The 7,845-nt window shown below is 37.6% G+C and overlaps 1 long non-coding RNA gene across 1 annotated transcript; it reads left to right on the forward strand.

The window, feature by feature from the left end:
- Nucleotides 1-312: 312 nt before the first annotated feature.
- LOC116718097 (uncharacterized) lies at nt 313-2,973 on the forward strand. Its single transcript, XR_004338870.1, has 2 exons — nt 313-1,010; nt 1,107-2,973. It is a non-coding gene; the product is annotated as an uncharacterized LOC116718097 (long non-coding RNA).
- Nucleotides 2,974-7,845: the final 4,872 nt, after the last annotated feature.

Genomic DNA, 7,845 nt, shown 5'->3' on the forward strand with positions numbered 1-7,845 from the left:
ATTTACAAATGACTCCATGAGATATTTTTTCTAACTCTGAGATGCTTTATCTTTGTTTATTGTGTTTGCATTCTGTGATTGTTTTGGTTGTTCAATCAAAGACAAAGGTTTGACTTAAACTCAAAAGAGCTTACAGGGATTAAAATATAATATTCATTATTGTTAGATATTCTTTATTTTATTATTAACTAAAAAGTAGCAACTGGGCAATTGAGGCAACAAGAGGACTTCATTATGCAAATTGATGGGATTTGCATAATGTCTTATCCCCTGAATATGCAAATGAACCGTATAATTTATGAGTGCCTGCGTCTGCCTCAGTGTTCTCATAACTTACAAAGAGTTTTTTTTTTTTTTTTTTTCACACGTCTCCCCTCCTATACCGGCTGGCATGGCGTGCGCCACACTCACAAACCAGACCTGTACTAAACAAGCACACCCACAAAAGGGGTTGCAGGCTGGGTACTGTGACTGACTGGGAAAACTTGTCTGGCAGATGGGTGGGAAAATAAGGAGGTATGGGGAGTATGGGCGAAATGTTTCGAGGGGTACAAATCACACTAGAAATGCTCAACAGAAAATGTTAATTCTCTAAAAAAAGCTCTGCGAAACCAAACAAATGAAGATGCAAAACAAAGGCGGAAGATTTCACCTGGGCACAACAGCTGCAGTTTCTGACTTTTTTATTTATCTTGTAGGAAAGCGAATGTTATGTCCTTTCTTTGATGCCCGCTTTTATGTGGATTTTTTTCTACTTACGACTGGAGCTGGCAGCTTTTTCCTGTTGTGGAGGATTTCTACATGAGTCAGTTCAATGATTGCAGCTGGCTGGGCGAGAGAAGGAAGCGCAGAAGGAGAGAGAGGCTATGTCTCAAGGCATGTGTGTGGGTTCCAGTCAGTCTCTCCCAGTGCCCTGTGATGCCACCACTCAACCCAGCCAAGACCAGATCAGAGCATCCAGGCTGTATCCAGGGAGACGAGAAGCAGACAGTGTTGTATAAACTGCTGAGGTTTGGCCACCTTATTTTCCCAGGAGGATCATGATTGCGGCAATTATTCCGATGCAAATCATTTGTAATGATTGGTCTGCTTTGCATGCTTAATAGATAGCAAAAGACAAAGAAATTTCTGCGGCAATCTTGAAGAAAAGAAGCCAGTGAGGACAGCGCTGGAAAAAGAACCGTCCATTGCAATGAGGACATATTGAAAAAAGAAAATCTGATTCTTCCTCAGGTTGTCAAGCAAGAAAAATTGCTGAAATGTAATATTTTTGTGACTTTCACCACACATCTATGTTCATTGTGATCTGGAAGATGTAAGTGTCAGCATTTTTTAATACTTTGACACTGCCATGCTTATGGTTATAGATCTATGGCAGTGCCAAGAACACTTAATTGAACTCAAAAACAGTTGTACTTGTCTATTTCAATATCATTTTAAATTGACTCTGTTGCAGCAAATGCCCGTTTGTGTGTTAAGGACAGAGGGACAAAGGAAACGTCATTATGTAATTCAGCAACTACCCTCATTGCACTGATGCGTGCACTCACACATATACACGGACGGGCTGTTTGTCTTTGTGTAAAACTTTTTCTATACACTCTCAAACTGTTTTTCATCTCCGTAATCTCAGCTCATAACTTTTCTAATTTGACTTAAATATTCTGTCTGTATTTTTTAAATGTAGTCGTTTACAATTCGTCCCACATAACAGCATTTACACTAAATCAGTTTTATGTATGTTATTTGTGTGGTAATTAAATTTTGTTTCAGCATTTCACAAGTATTATGTGCCTTACACTATTCTTTTTTGATCGCTTATGAATGTGTAAAAAGTATACTTCAGAACTATAAGTTTGTCATAATGACTTGAGATCAGGGTCCTGTCATGTTAATATGCATACTCATGAAATTTTCAGACTTTTTTTTTTTGGTAAAAATAACAGCTAAACAACTGAATCTGTTTGTATTTTGCTCCTTACAACCGGAATAAAACAACATTTAGTTATTATTATTATTATTGGTATGGATTCTTTTATACTTAAAATTTAATATGAACACTCTAAAATATTTGAGATTCATAGTACTAGTACTAAATGGAAATTGACCTAAGGTTGGCACTCAAGGTGCAAGAATACAGACACTTGTTGAATTACTTACTGCCTACCACTTTCAAAAGGTAACAGTATGTTATGTTTTTAACCTGTATGTCATGCTAGAATGTACTTCTCTCATCCAAAAACAGACCTGGAGTGTTGCTTTGATTTTTTCATGCATGTTTGAGAAATCTTTGAATCTCCCATGGCAACCATTCAGGGGTGCCTAAACGCTTGCTCTTTCAAGGCGCCATCTATTTTCACAAAGGTCTGCAGCCAAGCTTCTGGTTCACATAGTGCCCCATGACCTGCCCCACAAACCTCTGCCAGACTAGCAACAGCAGCAATTAGCAAACACCTGGTGAAACTGGACATCTGCTGAGCTTATCATACAAACCACTTCTCAGTCCAACACTGAATGGTTGTAAACAACATAATGGATGAACACTGTTGTGATAACATTCTAAAGGCGGAGTTTCGGGAAGAGTAGGAGCTTCTTCAAGAGAGAAAGGTCTATTTCAAGATGTCAAATTTCTATCAAGTTGTATACAACATTTTTATAATTGAATGTATCATAGCAACTGGATTGTACTATAAAATGGCAAAAATCTTTATGTCTTGGCTAATACACAGTCAGGTTCCACAATGGTTCTTGTTTTATTGTGTTCTGTTTTAAGTTATTTTAGCATTTATGTTATGTTTTGATATTTTATCTCATGATGTTTTATTGTCTTTTAAGCTGCTTTATGTTGTTAAAGCCCCATCTTGGGACATGCAATACAAATTAGCCAAGGGTATAAATGTAATAGCGTCCAGTATTTGTTTACATGTAACACTTATCCCCATGCAAATTTCAATAAAGAAAATAATCTTGTCATGTTTGACTAATTTTGCTTTTTGATGTCAAAGTTGAACCACTTTGGCACCAAGCATTTTGTAAAATAGCTAACTTTCCAGCAAACACTTGATTATATACTTTTAAAAATATGTCTAGGTCAGTAATATTTAAGTCATTCACTCATTAAAATTTATCTAGCAAAAACATAAAAGCCCACTGTTAGAGGAGGAATCTTGTCTCTTTGTATAAGACAAAACATTTGAGTTTGCAGTTGTAATGAGCGAGGTGACGCCTGTGTCCTGGACTAGCTGAGATCCTTGTTAATTATCATTTATCCTATTAGATGATGGTGTTTTTTAAACTTCCAAAATGTCTTGGTATGCTGAAGCATTCAGAGTTCCTTTCACTAGAACTAAGGAGCCAAGCCCAGCTCCTGATAAACAACCCCACACCATATTTCCCCCTCTACCAAACTTTACATTTGGCACAATGCAATCAGACAAGTACCGTTGTCCTGGCAACTGCCAAACCAGACTCATCCATCAGATTGCCAGATGGAGAAGCGTGATTTGCCACTCCAGAGAATGGGCCTCCACAACGCTAGAATCCAGTGGCGGCGTGCTTTACACCACTGCGTCTGACTCTTTGCATTGCACTTGGTGATGCATGGCTTGGATGCAGCTGTTCGACCATGGAAACCCATTCCATGAAGCTCTCTGCTCACTGTTTTTGAGCTAATCTGAAGGCCATAAGAAATTTGGGGATCTGTAGTGATTGGCGCTGCAGAAAGTTGGCGACCCCTTTGTACTCCAATTTTAACTCCAGCATTCCTATTTCATGTTCCTAAATCAGAAACTTAAAAAGACCACCAAGTCAACCTGGTGCTCATGCAGAACAAATTCACCATAGTGGGAGCTAAAGCATGCTTTCACCTTCATATGTTTGCTTGAATCTGTCCGTATTTGCCTAAATCCTTAGCCTTTTCTTACTAACCTATTCTTTCAAATTTGCCCCTTTTCCAGCTTGATGTTCCACATATCAAGGCCCAAGGGCATACAAGTAGAGTGCCAGCTGATATGCTGAATCTCCACAATTTAGAATTCCATTTTAAAGGAAGCTGACATATTTGTTTTACACCAGCATGCACATTTGTGATGAGTCTAATTGTGAAACAATCACAACTCTGAAGTGACTTGGGGCTGTGTTAAACAATTAACTGCTGCATGCAAAGCATATTAATGTAGTTGTAAGCAATCATGCATTATTTAAACTGGACTGACAGATTAAGACTCTTGTAGCTCCTCTATAATTTATCTGCATTAAAGCTTTATCAGTTTTGCTGGAATAAACAGTGGGCACATGATGAGATGTAAGATACAACAGCTTGACACTTGTGCATAGCTTTGCTGTCTTTTCATCTTTACATCTTTAGCCCATGCTTGGTTTGTGTGGATGATAAAAAGAAACTGCATTTTATTTTGTTGGCAACTTTCTTAAAAATTTTTCTCAACCCCTTGAAAACAAAGTCCTTCGTCAAAGCATAGTGTGGATCTTGCTTATTTGCTAAGCTTGATTTTAACCATCTTAGTTTAGTTGTAACAAGGTATATGGGCTGAAAATATTGAACATTCAGCATAGTTTTTTAAGTAAATATGGATAATGACAGGAAAACCTGAAATAGCTATTTAATATATGTCCATCAAAGTGTGTTTGGAGGAAAAGTAATTCATCTTGTGAACTGGTAGCTCTAATAAAATATATATTTGGCAAGTCAAACCCAGCATTCATCATTTTATGCACACATAACAGCATATTTGAAGTGGATAACTCAACCAATTTGCCACAGTCCTGGGTTGTTTGGGTTTGGGGTTTACTTACTTTAGGCTAGTCTAGTCTTATTTAGATGAGATCACTTCAGTTTTGTTTTATGCATTTAGTTGGGGCCTGCCATAGCAAAACACAGGAGAGCATTAAAATGCCTTACAAAGCAAGGCATTTCAATACCTCCATGCAATGCATGGAAGGCAGCTATTACTCTACACCTCAAAATAACTGCTGCTTCTTTTCACCGTTAATGCGGCTCGTAACGTTGCGTGCACCCCCACAAAATATATATATCAAAACCTGGCTGGATGTCGGCATGCAGGCTATTACTTCTGTTGGCATTTCGAGTAACTATGGCAACGAGCCAAATTCAAATCAAAACAAATTCTAACTGACACTGCTTTATGTCAGACTCGAAAGAGGGATAGAATTTTGCCCCCTCTGTGTCTCACTCACACATGACAGTTTTCAGAGAGGATTAATTACCATTCCAATAGAACACTGAGGTGGGCAGAGATGTAGAGAACTACAGAGATGGCGGTACACTCAGTTCCTAGAGAGGAGGGAAGAGCTTCCAGTCAGAACTACAGATAAGCCACATTGCCTGAACAACTATGGACAAGTATATATGTTTTGTAATATATTTACCACCAATTAACCCCCCCCCCCCCCCCCCCCAAAAAAAAAAACCCCAAACATTTTCACTTTTTTGCAAAATTCAACAACTGCACAATTCTTGTAAAATAGTGCAAGATAAGTAGTATTTTAAAAGAGCAGAAGAAATCCTATGTTTTTTGGACAACAACAATATTTGGTTTTAATCGGTTGCAAAGAGATGAGCGCGTTTTCTGGTAACCAAGTGCCACGAAGTACACGCGATTTTTACTTTTGCAAAAGTAAAAATCACAAGGCAGTTCACTAACATTAGCAAAAACATTGCTAATGTAGCCACTTCGCACATTAGCAGTAGTCTTTTGCCTAAAATAGGCCTTGTAGCTATCCTTTTTATTTATTAGCCATACTTAACACACTGATTGGAGGAAGTCAATGTAAGACAACATTCTAGTTATACCCCACATTCCACTGGCAGCAATTAGGCTAACATTAACATTTTGGATAATTTTAGCTTATGCACTAGTTTTAACATACTTAATGGGGTAAGTAATAACAATATTTGTTGTTAATCTGTTGCTAAGAGATGAGCACGTTTTCTGGTAAACAAGTGCCACGAAGCAAACATCTGATTTTTACTTTTGCAAAATTCACCGACTGCACTATTCTTAAGTAGTATGTAGTGTAAGATGACTAGTATTTCAAAAGAGCAGAAGACATGTTGTGTTTTTTGAACTACAAGATTTGTTGTTAATCTGTTGCTAAGAGATGAGCACGTTTTCTGGTAACTATAGTGCCACGAAGTAAACATCTGATTTTTACTTTTGTAAAATTTACCAACTGTAAATTTCTTGTGTCTAATCAGATAAGCAGTATTTTTAAAAGAGCTTATGTTTTATAAACAATAACATTAGTTGTTAATAATTAGGTGTTGAGAGATTTTGCGCTTTTTTGTGGTAACGAATTGCCACGAAGTATAAATCAGATTTTTACTTTTGTGTTAAATGTTTGTTTTGTAATATATTTACCACCAATGATAAAAAAAAAGAAAAACCATTTCACACTTCTGAAAAATTAAAAAACTGAACAATTCTGGTTAAGGAGTATTTTAAAAGAGCAGAAGAAATCTTATGTTTTTTGAACAACAACAATATTTGGTGTTAATCTGTTGCTAAGAGATGAGCCCCTTTTCTAGTAACCAAGTGCCACGAAGTGAACTTGATTTTTACTTTTGCAAAAGTAAAAATCAGAAGGCAGTTCATTAACATTAGCACAACCTTTGGTAATGTAGCTACTACCCACATTAGTTGGGTCGGACTCTCAGGTCCAGTGCTTAACTGGTTTGAATCTTACATAAAGAACAGGGATTTCTTTGTTTCAATTGAAAACTTTTCATCAAAGAGGTCAAAGGACACATGTGGGGTACCTCAAGGTTCAATCCTAGGACCCCTTTTATTCAATATTTATATGCTCCCACTAGCTCAGGTTATAACAGGAAATAATGTTAGCTACCATAACTATGCAGATGACACACAGCTCTACATTACGATGTCACCAGGTGACTCAGAGCCCATCCAATCACTGAACAGATGCTTAGAACAGATAAATGTGTGGATGTGCCAAAACTTTCTCCAGCTGAACAGAAACAAAACTGAAGTTATTATTTTTGGACCTAAAGAGGAACTATCTAGAGTCAATGCACAGCTTCAGTTATTACAACTGAAAACCAGCGATCAGGCCCGAAACCTGGGAGTAGTGATGGACTCTGACCTGAACCTCCAGAGCCACATAAAGACAGTTACAAAGTCGGCCTTCTATCACCTGAAGAACATTTCCAGGATTAAAGGACTAATGTCTCAGCCAGATCTAGAGAAACTCATCCATGCGTTCATCTTCAGTCGTATTGATTATTGCAACAGCTTCTTCACAGGTCTGTCCAACAAATCAATTAAACAGCTGCAGCTGATCCAGAATGCTGCTGCTCGCGTTCTCACTAAAACCAGGAAGATAGAGCACATAACACCAGTTTTAAAGTCCCTACACTGGCTCCCTGTAGCTCAAAGAATAGACTTTAAAATACTGTTGTTAGTTTACAAATCACTGAATGGCTTAGCACCACAATACATTAAAGATCTGCTGTTATTGTATCAACCTTCCAGACCTCTCAGGTCTTCCGGTTCTGGTCTGCTCTGCATCTCCAGAACCAGAACCAAACGAGGAGAAGCAGCTTTCAGCATCTATGCACCACAAATTTGGAACAAACTTCCAGAAAACTGTAAAACAGCTGAAACACTGACTTCTTTTAAATCTCAACTAAAAACCCACCTGTTTAGGATTGTATTTGAAATGTAATCAATTACAAATTTATTGATGGAACTTGACTTAAGGCTGTGTTTTGATTATTGATTCTATGTTGCTTTGTGTTTCTGTGTTTGTAATGATGTAAAGCACTTTGAAATGCCTTGCTGCTGAAAT

The sequence above is a fragment of the Xiphophorus hellerii genome, chromosome 4, assembly GCF_003331165.1.
Source record: "Xiphophorus hellerii strain 12219 chromosome 4, Xiphophorus_hellerii-4.1, whole genome shotgun sequence".
Taxonomy (NCBI): Eukaryota; Metazoa; Chordata; class Actinopteri; order Cyprinodontiformes; family Poeciliidae; genus Xiphophorus; species Xiphophorus hellerii.